General features: G+C 26.1%; 1 long non-coding RNA gene across 1 annotated transcript; it reads right to left on the bottom strand.

Moving 5' to 3' along the window:
- Positions 1–3,425: 3,425 nt before the first annotated feature.
- LOC122858029 lies at positions 3,426–8,532 on the bottom strand. Its single transcript, XR_006374277.1, has 3 exons — positions 8,451–8,532; positions 8,219–8,354; positions 3,426–3,468 (listed from the first exon to the last, which is right to left on the bottom strand). It is a non-coding gene; the product is annotated as an uncharacterized LOC122858029 (long non-coding RNA).
- Positions 8,533–17,605: the final 9,073 nt, after the last annotated feature.

Raw genomic sequence — 17,605 nt, 5'->3', positions numbered from 1 at the left:
TATTTTTATTTTTCAAGACAGAGTAAACTCTTTTATTTCATTTATTCATTCAAATGATTATTATGTTTTTAGTTTGTCTTAAAGATGCTACTTTTGTTATAGTCAAGTTTCGCATTTCATTAAAGTTTTTTTATGACTTGAATTTCATTATGAAAATCGGACAATATTCGTCTTAAAACCACTGTCGTTTTATTTTTTTCTTATTAAACCAAACTATTTTGCTGCAGTTATATATGAAATCTAAAATTTTTTCATTTATATAAATTCAGTTGAGCAATTAAAAAAATAAAAATAAAGTTTTTGTATATACACATTGATGTATAAAAATAAAAAATAAAAAAACACCGACATGGAAAATACAAATGAAAAAAGTTGAATAAAAAATTTAAGTACTAAAAATTAGCATGACATCAAAATTTTTGAGTACATAAAAGCTCTACATATATTTCAATGTATATATAAATATAAAAGAAAAAGAAAAAAAATAAAAAATAATAATACTGTAAATAGAATAAGTTGACTTTTGGGAAAAGTTGTAGGTTCATGTTTTTCGCACGTTAGTAGTCCAACTGGGAAATGTGTTGGACTCTTTTGCAAACCCAGATATTTCGCAAGGGGCCTCTCTCATGTTTCAACTAGAGTACTAGGTTGCAAAATTTTGTTGCTGTATATTATTTTATATAACAGCTATTGCTTGGTATGTACAAAAGCATACTTCTAACATTTGTGTTCAGAGCTATGAATAAAGGATATGAACCGTGTGCAACGACTTATATTTACATAAATGTTCACAAGGGAAAATATGCTACTTAGGCTTTTTCATTTATACTGTTATGCAACCAATGAAATTGGTCATTTTTTTTCCATCAATTAGCTTATTTTAATTTCATATAAAAAAATTTTAAAAATTACATGGACAAATATTTTTTGATAGAAAAAAAAAAAAAAATTGAATAAACAATTTGAAAAATTTTAAATTCAATTTTTCATATAAATGTTGAAAATGTTAATATTAAAATTAAAATAGAATTTATAATGATAAGTAAATAATTTTTGTTAATTGAATTTGATAAAAAAAAAAATAATTAAATTAATTATTAAATAGTTTTTCTGCGTAAAAATTTCAACGAGTTATAACTCAACAAAATCAGTGTAGGGTTTTTTTTTCCTGTATTTGTTTTTGTTGTTTATTCATTTATTTATTTATTTATTTTGAGAGAGAGATATTGACGCAAAGTTTCCAATATAAAAGTATATCCTGTTTTATTGTATTATTTATTTTTATTTATTTATTTTTTTAAAACTCGGTCAGTCTAGGCAGCACTGTGTGTAATCGAGAAACGAGGGGTTGTTATACTAAATTTATGATCAAGTTTATATGTGCTAGTGACTCGTACATAAGTTAGACGTTAATGCTCAACGTTACAGCCAACGACACGCCAATGGCTCACCCACTCTTTCTATACATAGGTGTGTTTATATATCGAGATTACAATCAACACTGGACAACGAGGCTAAATTGTTCTAGTAATTCACTAGAAAAATACTAAGCGTATCGTGAATTTGATCGTTGGGTACATCTATATTTTCGTGTTCAATGTTTTTTTAAATTTTTTTTATTATAATTTATATATGCTCGTGATAAATTATTATTTTCCTTTCACCGTATCCAATATGTATATATTTCTGTAGAAATAATTTTAAAATGATGGATAATTGTATTATAGTTTATTTTTTTATTTTTTAATATAAAAATAAAAATAAGAACAGTGGAGAATATTGTTCATAGTAAAGGGAAAGCATTCGAGCAATAAATGAGCACGCGTGTTGTTGCACACATTCATGACACACTCCAGAGAAAATGCATATATATATCTACGCTTGGTAATGGGTCGAGACAGATTTTCCGATTCGTGTCATTTGCATTTAACGAGCTACCATAAAAGGGTTCTCGTATGTTCGTGTAAATTATTGTCGCTACTTGGCTTTTTCCTACTTTTTTCTTTATTGTTTGTTTTCTTTTTTTTTCTAACCCTTTTTTTTTTCAACACGTTTCAATTTCAATGATAAAACTGATATGTATCGTTTTGAAAATAATATGGACATACCTTATTCAGACAAAAATAATATAAAATAGATAAAAATATTTATTGATGTAACCGCAGAGTATATAAAAAGTTATAAAATCGTAAAAAGAAAGCATACAATTGTAAATGTTTCTTTTAAATAATTCTGAAAAACAGGTAGAATATTTTTATCAATTTTTTTTTTTTTTTTTAGATACGTACTGTATTGTTTTTATTTGAAACTCAGTCCCTATATATATTTTTCGTTTTTGTTTTTTAATATAGATTATTTTGTTTCATTTTTTTTTTTTTTTTTCATTGGATTTTATTTTATCGAAAAATAAAAAATACGAAACAAAATAAAGCATTGAAAATTTTCAAACGTATGCAAGATATTGTCTCGCTGATATTGCGTGTTATTTTGAAAATGGCCATAGAACAAAGCATCGATTGATGCGAGTACGTATATATTTTAAAGGAATAACAAATAAAAAATTAAAAAAAAAAAACACACACACACATTTGATGAGGCAAACTGACGCTTTCAAATAGTTTTAAAATTAATAAATTTTTTCAGAAACATTATAAATTAACCCCCGTAATTAAAAAAAAAAAAAGTCAATATATTATTTAAAAAATATTTTGAGTACTCTCAATTAAAAATTTATAAAAGCTTGATGATAAATAATAAAAAACAAAATGAAATTTCATTATAAAATGATTCAAGAGTAGAATTTTTGACAGACAAAAAAAATATATAAAATAACAACTGATTATTTTTTCGTTTAATTTAAAATTATGCGTAATATGCAAAATAGCAGATGACTATCTGTCTGCATTTGGAAATGCATAGGATTATAAACAGTTGAGTGGAGCTTCAGTTGAGTCAGCTGCTTCACTATTGTATGTATCGAGTATCGATTTATATAAAACTCAAGTACGCAACTATTTTATTTAATAACCGAGCACAGAGGACATTGCTGCAGGCTATGTGTATCAAGTGATTTACGTATCCTCGATTATGAGATAAAAAAAATTATATATATTTTTTATGTACGAACAATAAAAATAATTTAAAAACAGAAATATAAAATAAAATAAAAGCTTTGTTCTGAGAATTATAGAACAAGGCTGAAGCCATTTGTATAATTTTTTTTTCCTGTTCCGAGATGTTCATATAAATGTCAATTACTGCAATTGTACTCTTTTTTTATATATAATTTTTTTGTATTATTCTACAGAGGGATTAATTCGCATGCATCGACCGTAATTTTTTTTTAAACAATCGCATGACGTGGTCAACTGCCACTCATTATAACTAGTGAATAATAAATTAAAAAATTAAAAAGAAACAAAACTCACCATCGATCCATTTCCTCGTATGAAATCTTTTATTTTAATTCTAAAATTAAATAGAAAATAAAAAAAATTAATATCACATATTTATTCAATAGAAATAAAATTATATAATGAATTTTAAAATTAAAAAAAAAAAATTATTTTAAATTTATAACAGTGGGGCATGTGTTGAAAATGCATTTATTTTAAATACATAATTCTAAAAAGTATTAAATTTCAACGATATTAAACACTGATGGTTTATAATTTATCAGTGATGAGTATTCACTATTGCAAAGCGGATTTTGTACTCGAATGTGATTTAAAAACAATTCTTTGTAAATGTGTTATTAAAAGCTTTATTATCAAACAAATTGACTGTAAACTTTTCAACAATGAAAAATAATAAAATTTAAAAAAAAACAAAAACAATTCTATGATTTATTTTTATCCAGTGAACCAAAGGTCAAAGTTGATATAAACCCCTATGAAAATATTGAGATAGACAAACAAATAAAATTTGTTGTTTTTAATATTTCCAGTGGATATGTCATTTATTGATATTAACACGATTATTTACATTGCACAAAATATTATCAGGATATACTAATGTATTATTTATTTTTTTGTTATATTTTTGTATTTATTTATTTTTACTTTATTCAATTTAATTTTGGTTCACTGACATTTTTTATGTTCACGTATTTCATATAAATATTGCAACAAGTGCTAACTTCAACCGAAATGTCATAAAAATCGAGACTAAAAACAATTCAGAACCAACATAAAAAACGTCGTTAAATTTTCTTTTTACAAGATTATTATGTATTTCGATTTCAGCATAGTTTATGCGGCCACATAAGTCTTGTGTTTTAATATATATATTTAATTCAAAGAGGCAAACTGTTTTTTAAAAAAAGGAGTACATGATAGGAGTCCGTTAGAATCAAACAAAAAAAGATTTGACTCAGGCGATGTATTAAAGCAAATAAAAAAAAATTAAATTGCTAAAAATAAGCTCAAAAAATAATATATAATTGGAAAAAAAAAAAAAAAAAATCTAAAGACAGTAATAATATATTAAAAAAGTTTTTATCAAAATGTTCTTTTTTAACTTCAATCAGCAGTTATAGTTATGTTTATTTTATAAAATTATATTTTTCTGCATTGCATATTTGTATAAATAAAAACGTGATATGAATAAATAAAAAATAATTTTTTTTAAAATAGAAAAATAAAAATCATGACACAAGTTAAGTTGCAAGTAGATTTTTTTTTTTTTTTTTACACTGCATGAAACAATAATCCAACTTAAGTTTGACTCTGGTAGTTTTTTGCATTTATTAAATAAAATAGAATGAAAAAAATAGAAAAGAAAATATAATAAGAAAAAGAATAAATATAGATAACTAACTTTATGAGACAGTATGTGGTTTTTCTTGGAATCTCTCGATTCAATGTTTTTTTATAGAAGAAAAAATATGCATATAGTCGGTTGTAAAAATAAATGTAAGATACATATTTTGACTTATTCTTATTTGGTACAATGTACCTCTTTTACTCTACAATACATTTTTATTGCCTTTTGTAATGTACTTTTCCACACGAGACTTTGCAACTGAAGCTAAATCCGCAAATTTAAGTTTTGCACGCGATACGTATATACAGATATACACTACAAAGTCATACAAATGAAGTGCCCAATAAAAAATGATAAATGATATTGATACAAGAATATCATTGAATAATACCAATTGAAAACTATGATTTATACAACTGTTTTTTTTTTTTTGTTTTTATAAGTTTTATATATCACCTTTTTTTTATGATTATCTATTGTTTATTTATATAATTTTTTATTCATTCTTTTGATAAAGCTTATTTTTATTTTTTTAGTGTTGATGTATGGGTAGAGAAGAGAGTCATGGCTAGACGACGTGAAGAGTTCTCTAAATCCCAGAGATTTTACAGAGGCGTGGAGTGAGCAACATGCTGTAGATACTCAACAGTATGAAGAGAAAGAGACCAAGTGCTAAAATATAGGAGATGAAGGAGGTAAAATACAGTAGGAGTCAGCAGTTTTGGCATTGCTGGTCTATACTTGAACGTGTTTCACTACGTGATGCGTGAGAGTACAACTTCGATATTGCGATGGATTTCAATAAAACATTGAAACAGTCAGATACATTTATACAACGAATGCAAAAATCACTATGTGTTATTCAATAATATATTTTCAAATGTCAGTAGATTTATTCAAAACTACATAAAAATATAAATAATAAAAAATTTTGTTTTATAAAAAATAATACTTTGAATAAATAATCAAAATATTAATGATTTAGCAAACTTAAAAAAATAACGAAATATTTTATACATATGTTGAATAAAAAAAAAAAAAAAATTCACGTTTTGTTATATAATAATAAATAAAAAACCATATTATTCCAACTATCTTTTACGTAAATAAAAAAAAATTAATTATGCAGTATTTAATTGAAGTAAGAATGTGTTTCGAATTCAAGTACCGGAAAAAAGGGAGAATAAAGTGGGTGGGTATAATGTTCGAGAAGGTGAAGTGAAGTGTCGCTCTCGGGGTTCCACTCCATAAAGCAAACTTATGGGGTTCTCGCCATATTTCGTGCAGCGAATATTTATAGACACTTATTTTGCCTTATAAATTTGCTTTTTTTTTTTTTTATTATTTTATTATTTTATTCTCGATATTTTTTCGTTTCTAACCTTGTTCATTTTGTCGCATTAAAATATCTACTATCAATCTGAACATCTGTATCTTTATTTTTTTGACAATATTTTTTTGTGAAAATTTCATTGTCACTTTTATTCAAAAATATTATTATATTGATGCAGACATATCTACAAAGTGGATGGTTTTTACAACAGCTTATTATTTTGAGTAAAAAGCATCACAAAGGAAAAAGCTGTTTTTTTTTTTTTTTATATATAGGGTAGATTTTTTTAAGAAATGTCTTTTTGATTCTAAAGATCTACGATGAAATTATCCCAAAAAGCATCAGTAATCACGTTCATTTTTATAAGGGGCTGAAAAATGGATTATAAAATATTTTATAAAATGTAGAGATTATATATATTTTCATCTCTACATTTTATCACTTTTAATATTTTCCCTGCCTAGTATTTTATTTTATTTTTTTTCGACATAAATCAAAATAAAAATAAAAATGAAAAAAGTAATTTATAAAAACAATAAAATTGAATTATAAAAGTTCTCAGCGCAGTTTAAAATATTGATGACATATACATATAAGCTATTAAAAATTTTTTTTTCCATTTAAGTTTTCAATTTTTCGTTTCAGTAATTGCAAAAGCATTGGTCGACGAACTGAGCAATTGGATCTTCTACCAGGTGAAATTGAGGACCACTAGCAATTAATCGACTCTCGATTTAATAAATATTTCATATTTATTTTGAATAAACTGACGTTGAATAACCGCAATAAAAAAAAAAGCAAAAAAGAATTGGTAAACAATTCATAAACCAATTGACAATCATTTCAATTCTTTTTTAAATTTATTTATTTATTATTTGTTCATTCTGATGTTGATTTTTATTTTTACGTTTATTTGTTTTCTTGCTTTTTTTTTTTTTATCGTTACTGCAATTACCATTTGATATTGCGCAAAATTTGAACAAATTCAAATACGCGAGGAAGCTGACAATATATTTCAATATAACAGTAATTAGTTGGACAAAAAAAAAATAAACGAGAATTACAAATAGGGAGCTTGCAAGGTAAGAATTTTTTGTATACACGCAAAAGGTTGAAATACGTTGGTCAGTTTCATATAGAAATATATGTATAACGTAAAGAAAAAAAAATAAAATAAGGAGCGTTGCTTTGATCGAGAATTCAAGTGTTCATAAATGCGGCAATCTTGCGGTGGTAATTTTGTGCAAATAGTAATATCGTGCAGACTGAATGGCTGCTGGGCAAGTTGTTCGCGTGCCAAACAATCGTTTGCGTTTCCTCCCTGAACTCTGACTACTTTTTTTCTTTTCTGTGCTTTTTTTTTTTTCATTTTTTAAATGCTTCTTTCTTTTCACCGAGTCAAATCGTAGCTGCAGCAGATAAAACCAATTATACCCTATTCACTGATATCAAATCCTAAAAGTCGTCAGCATTTTTTCTCCGGGTCAAACAATCGAACAAAATTTTACTTGCAAAATACCAGCACTTTTACCTTAAGTGAATATCAAAAGTTAATGAAAAAAAAAGAAAGAAGAAAAAAAAATCATTTTTATTATTATTTTTTTTTCCTTCTGTTTGTTTTTCATTTTTTTTTTTTTCATGCTTGCAATTACGTTCAGACAATTTTTTTTTTTTTTACAATTAAAATTATTATGTTTAATTTTAATCGGCATTCTTGGAAATGCACGTGAAAATCGTGTCGAGTAAAATTTAGATATTGCAACGAGTTTGCATGTCAGATAAAGAGAAAATATTAACATTAATTCAAAATAACATTTGCTTTTTTAAATGAGCAAAAATATATGTATATATAAAATATATTATTATTTTATCAACTGTATTCTTACATAAAAATAATAATAAAAAATTGACATTCAATTGTCAATATAGTACGTGACTTTTTTATCATGCAACTGCACACGCTTTTGGAAAATGTATTGCAATATCAGATAACATGTCTGATGGAATAAACATGAAAAGTCAAGAACCATAAAGTGGATATTAATTCCCGGTATTTAGTTTTTTTTTTTTAATAAAAAGAATTAAAGTAAAATAAGCTAAAAAATAAAAAGAAAAACGTACCTGTAATCCACTTGAGTCTTACACTGGGATTTTACATGTTCCGAATATTGTGAGGGTATATATCCACTTGACAACATGATAGCCATATTGTCTGGCTCATCACGAAGATATAATCATTCCGTCAGAATATTAATACCTAAAAAAATATGAAAATAAAAATTATTGTTATTATGTTTTAACAACAATTTTTTATTATTTTTATTGTAAAATAAAATTTCAATTTATACTATACCAGCGAGATTTGAGGATGTGTTCAAAGTGTACCAGGACAAACCAGTTGTCAGGATGCGCATTCGCGTGGGGCCATCCCCGTGGGAAATGCGGCTGGATATCCACACGTGCGACAACGCTTGATTTATTTCATGTCCTCCAGGCAATCCTAGAGAAACGTGCCTAATCCCAGTCTCAATCCAACACACCATCTAAAGTGCAGAAAAGAGAAAAAGTAAATAAATAAAATCAAAATAAAGATAAGAAAATAGAAGAGAATAACAATAAATAAATGAATAAATAAAAAAATAAATAAATAAATGATTCAAATTGAATAAAATTTGACGATGAGTATACATAGGTATTAAATATATAAATTTTCATTTGACGATACACAATTTGATGGTGGTTTTTTTTATTTTTTTTTTTAAGAGGGTAGATGAAGAAACGATGAAGTTAGTTTTTCAAGGGGATGAAGAGTTAAAAAAGAAAAAAAATAAAATGTAGTATCCGCCCAATCGATTTGAAGCTATCACCGCAGACCTATTTCCCATATACTGAAACTAACTGAAGGGAGAGAAAATGTCTTCAATAAAAAATGCTCACAAAGCTAAAAAGTAAAATCTTTAGGTTAACCATAGTCGTTTTTATTGATATTCAAAAAGATAAGTGGGCCAACGAAACCAGCACAGTTAATACACCCACTCACCCTTTACTCTCTTAAAATAACCCTTTAATTTGCATAAAAAAAAAAAAAAAATATAAATAAAATTTAGGAGATTCAAGGTAAATTGAGTCATTATATGAATGAAAAAAAATTGTTTCATGTTCAATTGCCATAACTTTGTTCATGATACTGCTGATTGACTTTAACCGTGATTATCTTGATAAAAATTGATAAAAAAAAAAAATATCTATACACAATTTATATAATTTTTAAAAAATTTTGTACTTTTAAAATTTTATGATATTACTCGACATGTCTGTTCAATATTTCGAAAAAAATATCGACATATCCGTCAAACATACAAAGCCCAGGACATCTGCCACCATTTTATTTATTTATTTTTATTATTTTATTTTTCAAACAAGAATGGACATTTCTGTGTTTTACTTTTACCAACTAACCCTCGTTGGTTGTCAAAGATAATAGACAGTCAAAATTGTCTTACTCTAACAATTATTAATTTTTCTCTTGACGTGATTTTTTTTTAATTTCAAAAAATCATTGAAACAAACAGACAGATATTAATATAGATATTTTATTATTATAAATATTATTTTTTTTTTTTTTTTTTTGTGCAAGGTTTTAGAGTACGCACGCAGTTCACGTGAGATCGTAAATTCACGAAAGCGGCAAATGAGTTTAATTTTAGTTGTATTTCAATGAAAAGGGCAATTCTCTCGTGGCTGTACATCCATCATGGAGAATAACGCCATGGGATTAGCATGGATATGACTGAATTATACAGACTATGCGCCAGACTGCGTGTACCATACGCCACTCTAGTGAGCCTCCCTGGGGATGTCATTGCGCGAACCAATGTATATATATACCTTATTTTTTTTTTTATAATACATATTTGTCTACCCTCCCAATATGCCAACATGCTCAATATTCACTCATGATATAATATATATATAACTCAGTCTAAGTGCAGTACTCATCAAGATTGAATGATTCCATCAACCATCATTGTCTATCAAACTTCAAATAATTGTTTGTTTATTTTATAAAACAATTATACATATGAATTTTGTTTGTTTTTATTTCTTTTTCGGTTAAAAAGTTTATAAATGTAATCGGCTTGCAAGTTTTAAGCTTTAAATAAACTCATTTTATTTTCCATTAAACAAAATAAATAAATAATAATTATAATGAAATTTTTTTAGTATAAAATAAAACAAATAATGAAAAATCAATTTAGTAAAATTTAACGAGCCAATGTGTGTCAAAAACACTGGATTATTCATAATCATTAAATTCCAAAGAAAAAAGCTATTTTGGAAAAGTTAATGTATGTGTTTGTTCGTAAATTAAATTAAAAAAATTTTTTTAAATGGAAATTTATTGCATAAAATATAAAAAATATATATCAAATAAATTATGCAACGTCAGGACTCAAACATTTTTCCATTACTTTCATTTTATTGCTATTAAAATTTTTTTTTATTTTTTTTTTCAAATGCAATTTTTTTATGTTCCAAAAATATAAAAATATAAATATCATATATAAAATAAGATTAATAAAAAAAAACAAAGAAAAAATATATAAAAATAAAATTGAACAACAAAAGTTTGCTGGGTCAAGAGGATACAGAGGTCGTTCGAAATCGTTTCGTTGCCCATTGGGACGATGCCACCGTGGTTTATCCTTTATCGTAAAGTGAGTTTAGACGAGATGAGAAGAGAGAATAAGATGGTGGAAGAGAGTAAAAGGGGGTGAGAAAAGAGGAGGTTATGTGGCCCCCAACGGTCTTCGCTGTATTTCCCCGGAGTTCTTGTTGCAAACTCCATATAGGAAATCAAGTTAAATTTGTTGAGCCGATAAGAGTTTACTAGAACAGAGTACCAAGTTCTTTTACAGCACAACTATTTCTTATTTTTATTTTTCTACTTGTAAACTTATATGAAACATATTTAAACGAATTTCTTTTTTTTATTTATCAAAAAAATAGAATGCAGTAATTACTATCAGTATCAATAATTAATTAATTCAATGAGATATTAATTATTATTGAATATATCAATAGAAAATTTATTGGTTTATTCAATTCGAATAATTATTGCAATATCATCATCATTATCATTTAAAATATTTATACAATATTAAAATTTTTTATGTAAGCTCCAATTTTGAAAGCTCATTATGTCAAGTATTGACCTAATTTTAACAGGCTTTATTTACTCCTATATATATTATATTTGTTTCAGTTAATTAAAAATACCAGCACTACATCTGACTACAACTGGCGAGTGCAAAAGTGAATGAGATAGTGGACAAATTGGAAAATTGCCAAAATTTTCATTTTGGCAATTTTAAACCAACAAACATTGTAACACAAGGTACAACCATGTTCATTAACCTTTTGATGAATTTGGTAAAATATATGTATATATAGGTGGATAAACAACAATACGATTTCAGAAATAAACATCGATATTTGCATTGCTGATGTTAAACAAACTCGTATTTTCCTCGTTAATTGTTTGACAGTATTTAGGTGTCGAGTGGCAATGTGGAATTATTTTTGGAAATAATATCACCAGTTAAATATAGAAATAAAAGTGTTACCAAATAAATTTAAAATATATTATTGACATAGTTATTAAAATAGAGAATAGATTATGTTTTTCTTTAAATGTATAGAAAAAAGTAATAATTACAATATAAATATCAAGTTTAAAGTTTTAGTTGAAGTTAAAATTAGCATAATTTGAGTGGTATAATGTTCATAATTGAGCACTAAGTTACATAGACTTGATTTTGAAGAGATTATAAACTTGTTTGTATAAAATAAAGTTGAAAAAAAAAAAAAAAAGAAGAAAAGCAAGAAGTACTGCGTTTTCACATTCGTTAGGTAAGTGAGCCGTTACTACAATATGGTTTCCATACAAACTGAAGTTCTATGAGGCGTGAAGCATTTCCGAAACACCACAATAATGTAACTTTCTTACAGATTTGTACAAGCTGTATAACAACGTGGAAATACGGTTTACAAATTTACGGAAAGGGTGTCCAGTTAGTTTGGGTTCTTCATAGTCAGCAGTTTAATTGGGGAATTAGTCTTTCTCTACTATTTCTGTTGCTATTTGAAGTGTACATACTAATTCTACCTGTAGTTTGAAATTTTCAAGGGTTACGTTGAGGTCTAAAGCACATACTAGCCAAATATACATCATACAAAAAATTTCTTTTCTTTCTGTTTTATTATTTTTTTTTTATTTTGCTCGTTTCAACAATTTCACAGAAATTCGTAATTGGTTTTGCCTACTTGATGCAGTAAATTTGGAGGACTGAAATGGAAGTAAGCCAGGGCATCTTCACTAAAATACTTCTTACGTAAATCTATCCAAGTTTCAAGTTTCTGTGTGTGAACACCTATATATTCTCACTTTTTGCAGTAAAAAAAAATAAAAGATAAAATGAAATGAAATTAGGTTGTTAGAGAGAAGACGAATATCTTATTTTCCCATACGACCTAGAGCTTTTGTATTTCAAACCACGAAGGAATAGAATTTCAAAAGCTTTTCTGAGTACATCAAGACACGATGTGCAATTGACAATGTTACAAAAACCAATTTTCAAAAGAATTTTTAACGATCAATAATGAGTTATCATTGATAACCGTATGTAATAATTTATTGACGAGTTTAAAATTGAATTCTTTATAAAGGTATTATATTTATTGAAATATAATAATTTTCCGAAAGATATTATGTATTTTAAAAAAATGTAAACCAAGTTTAAAAAAATAAAAAACATTGGCATATTAAAGCTAACAATTTAAAGAAATGATGATTCTTTTTATATTACAATTTAATGTGTCTACAGTCAAATAATAAATACCCATTGGAGAGCAAAGTGCAATAGAATTTTCTTAAAGTACTCGTTGTAGTAATAAAAAGACAAATTTTAGTGTTAAAACACGTATTATTGTCAAGTAAAAAGTTGTTTTTTTTTTTTTTACAACTCTGCATTCAAATAAAATGTACCGTTTGTGTTGAAACATTAAACGTACACATTGTTTTTTTTTTTTTTTTTTTTCAATTTAATAATAAAAATTCTATTTGGTTATTGAAAAAAAATATAAAAAAATAGAATAAAAAAAGCTTTAATATCCTTAAAAAATTTCTTGTGACTTTGGGTACATCTTTATTTTCTGATATAGCAAGAGCTTTTGTTCATGAACAAAAGCTCTTCAGTACTGTGCACGACGAATAATGTTGTAGATGGTAATACCATGGTAAGATCAACTTTGTATTCCTTGCATCACTTCGTGGACTTTGTGTACTGCGTTCAAAAAGCTTCATGAAATTCTTGTCATTATCACATCAATGTTTTCGATATTTACTTTATTCATGACAACGCGCGCAGACGCAAAATATTTTTAAATAATAATAAAAAAAAATATATAAAACAACCAAGTAAGATAAAATTAATTGAGCTTGTATTCGTTATTAATTTTTATTATTATTATTTGTTTTTTTTTCACTTTGTTTATATATGATCTAAAAGAAACACATTGAAAAATTTGTCGCCATTGGCACTTTATTTCTTAACGTGAATAAAGCTGCCTGTCCGTCTGGCTCGTTGTGTATATCAAGCTATATTTTCATTTTCTGAAAGCACGAGTGATAGCCGAGTCATCAAATGTGCCACGAAGATATATAACCCGTCGACTAATTAAGGACCGTAGACTATAAGAATATATACAGATATATAAAAACTATATATTGTTGACTTTTTGGAGTCTCTCATTTTCTCTGTCTCTTTTATTTTTTTTACGAGCAGCTATTCGTATTAATAAACTAAACTTTTAGGGTAACCTAGCAATATAACTTGCCGCACACTACACGCACAAAAAAATCATATAAAAAAAAAAAAAACAAAAATAAAATAAATGCGTGTATAAAAATGGTAATTAATATGCACGACCTTTGTAGACTTTTTTTAATCAACTTTAAAAATCACCCGAGGGAAATTAAAACTTGTTTATCGGAGAGAGTTAACGTCAATTAATTTCCTCTAAAATTAAAAAAAAAAAATTTATAAATATATAAACTAGCAGTTGAAGTAAAGTTTTTTTTATAAATATACATAGACATATATTTTACTGTGTGGAAACAAAATAATTATATAAAAACAAAATTTTGATAACAATTATATTATATATGTATTTTCAATTTTAACGAGATTATTAAAATTTGAAAATTTACATTTTGATTTTGTTATTTCAGCTTTTGCAATTTATATCCATCATTTGTCATTTAAATTTTTTGCTTTTACAATAGATAGATGATTGCTAAACTGACAAATACGCAGAGTAATTTTAAAAGTATTGGTTAATTTTTTTTTTTTTTTTTTTACTTAAAAGCAGCTTAAAAAAAAATAATCAGTTCTCTCATTTTGACACGGCATTTTATTCAATGAATTTTCTCCCTTTTCATCAAAAATCTTATATAGACTACACAATACAAGATAAAGCTGAACCACCGAATCAGCAATTGATTGTTTTCAACGACGTCTAGAAGCTTTACTGTCTTCAAGCTTTAATTGAAAATGAAAAGTTAAGAAAAGATAATGAAATAAGAAAAGAGAACACGTAGAAATAATACGAAACAAAGGTGTCTACTTTCTGATGTCGACTTAATAAGTTTATTTGTCTTATTATACTTTGATATAGTTTACTCAAATTATTTTTATCTACAATATCCAGGAGGCAATAAAATCCTTTTTTTTCAATTTGTTTTCATTGACAGATAACCCAGGTAACAATTCATTTTACAAATCCCCAAAAAAAAAAACAAAAAAAAAGCCATATCAATCCAAAAAAATAAAAACCTAATACCAAAAACTTTTGCAACAAAAACAATAAAATATTATGGAAGCGATCCAAATGTCTTTAAATTAAATTAATAATCTGAAACAAAAAAACTATACGAAAGAAAAAAAAAAAAAATTAATAAAAAATAATAAACTAAAATTTGTGCGACGACGATAATCACTGACCCAGATCATAATAATAATAAAAAAAAAAGCTATATAGTGTGCAGATTTTAGTATACGAAAAGCTTGAAGAAACAACGGTGGTACGGAGCCAAGCGTGTTCACTCAGAGACAGCTAAAAAGTGCTCTCAGTAAAACAAGAAACAATAGTTTGTTGAGGTATATAGTTCAAAAGCTTAAACATATATATATATATATGAATAAAATAATATATATAAAGCGAGTATATTGCCGAGTCAGCAGGACACATTCAGTATAGTTTGGTCCTCTTTCATTTGGCAAACGGATACATGTTATACTACAACCAGACTGTAATGGTTTTTAAGGGGGGCAAAGTTCAAGGGGTTACTAATGACTTTTAAAAATTTGTTAAAATGCATTTCAGCATTCTATATCAAAAGTAGATTATGCAAAATAATATTTTATACAGATAATAATTATTAAATGAATATTGCACTTGGTATACTCATGGATATGTTGATCAATCAACATATTCATTAATTATATTATTTTCTTTCTTTCTTGTTTGTTTTTTTTTTTTATTTATTATTAAATATATATACTCTTCTTTGTTATTTTTTAATTGGTTTTAAATAAAAATAGAATAATAAATTCTTATGATTTAATTGCAAAGTTGTTATGCATGTATTCTATTTTTATCTATAAAAAATGTAGATTGAATATAAAAATGTTTTTTTTTTTTTTTCCAACTAAAAGAATATTATTATTTTAAGAGAATAGATTTTATGTTTATATAAATAATGTTAGTGTGTAGTATAATATCGACAATGAGTGAGAAAAACGAGGGTAGTAAAGTTGTATGCCTGAGTGGCAGGATGGTTGTTCGACAGAGTTATTTAGCAAAAACGTTATTCTGGCTCACATATTATGTGGGTCACCAAGGGTTTAGAGTTGCGAAGAGTAAGCCTCATGAAACATGAGTACCCACCAGGACGAAGCTTTTTTATGGAGATGAAAGCTTATGCATGAATTGTAGAGATAACAACCTCTACAAAAATATTTTTTGTCTCAAAGATATATAACCAAATACGATTAGGTTATTTTTATTATTTTTCACACATTTACTATTCTAATTTTTATATTTAAAAAAAATTAATAAGACATACCTCTGGAACTATTCGCCTGAAACAAATCACTTGAGATTCTTGGGCAGTGTCTTCTAGACTGGGAATTATGCCAAAAGTCCTTGACCGTTTCTATTTCTTCAATGAGTCCAATAAACTTTGCCAAAACTGCTTGCTGGAAAAAAAAATTGTTATTGTTATTAGCTATTTTTTTTATTATAATATACTTTTCAATATTTATTTTATTATTATCATTTTTTTTTTCATTTACTAAAGTGATATTGGGATAATTTCAGGACAGTTTCAAGTGTTATCAACTTGACCTGATGAAATTATACCGAGTGATTTTTCGATAACCAATAAGTGGTAGGATTTATTTTTAAAACGATTTCTAAGCCAATTTGTGGATAAAGTGGTGTTGAAAAAAATAAAAAAAGGAATGAAAAATATATATATTAAAAACTATTAAAATCAATAATAAGAAAAATCTAAATGCAATATATAAAAGAATGGGTGTTGGACGGAAATTGACAACTTTGAATAGTACTCTGAAACTCTATATCCTGTTTTCTATTCCCACAAGAAAAACTTAAAAGAAAAATAATCTGTAAGTGATCGTGAATTCTGATGCAAATGTCGTTTTTTAAAAATAAAAATAAAAAACAAAATTTATATTATATTTTTAAAAATTTTCGTCTTTGTAAATAAAATAGCCTGACAGGACGATAGTAAAAAAAAAAAAAAAACGGAAATTGAAAAATTCTTGATATCATTGGTGCTAGCCTCTGTATATATATTTTATTTTATTTTTTTTAAAAACTTGTCCAGATGTTGAAAGAAGGAAATAACGTTTGCTTTTGTACATTACACGTATCTGATGCTAGTGAAAATCCGCATCGTTTCTATAGTTGAAAACTTAACTCATTTTGAAGTTGACTAACACTGTTTATAAATTCTTTTTTTTATTTTTTATTTTGCAACGCCCCAACTTGGTGAAATATTTATATCACTTGGCGTCTTAATTGCCTTCACCCTTGGTCTTTGTTTTTTTCATCTAATATATACGTATATTAAACCTATATTTAAATGTATATATAATTTGGAGTAGAGCCGAGGAGGTAGAGTGAGAAGTTAACGTCGTTGTAATTATCGTACGATACAATCGCTACTTAAAAATTGTCGTTGACTCTTAATGGATAACTCCGTTCATTTAAAGTTTTGATACCGAAGTACTTACACACTTTTCTCGCATACCTGGCAATTGTACAATTTACTAAAATTTATCATGATATCCTGCCATGTGTAACTCGACAAAATTGCAACAACAAATTTCCTCATTTATTTTATTTTATTTTTTTTAA

The sequence above is a fragment of the Aphidius gifuensis genome, linkage group LG1, assembly GCF_014905175.1.
Source record: "Aphidius gifuensis isolate YNYX2018 linkage group LG1, ASM1490517v1, whole genome shotgun sequence".
Taxonomy (NCBI): Eukaryota; Metazoa; Arthropoda; class Insecta; order Hymenoptera; family Braconidae; genus Aphidius; species Aphidius gifuensis.
The sequence above is the reverse complement of the archived record's forward strand: the minus strand, read 5'-3'. Positions and strand labels throughout refer to the sequence as shown.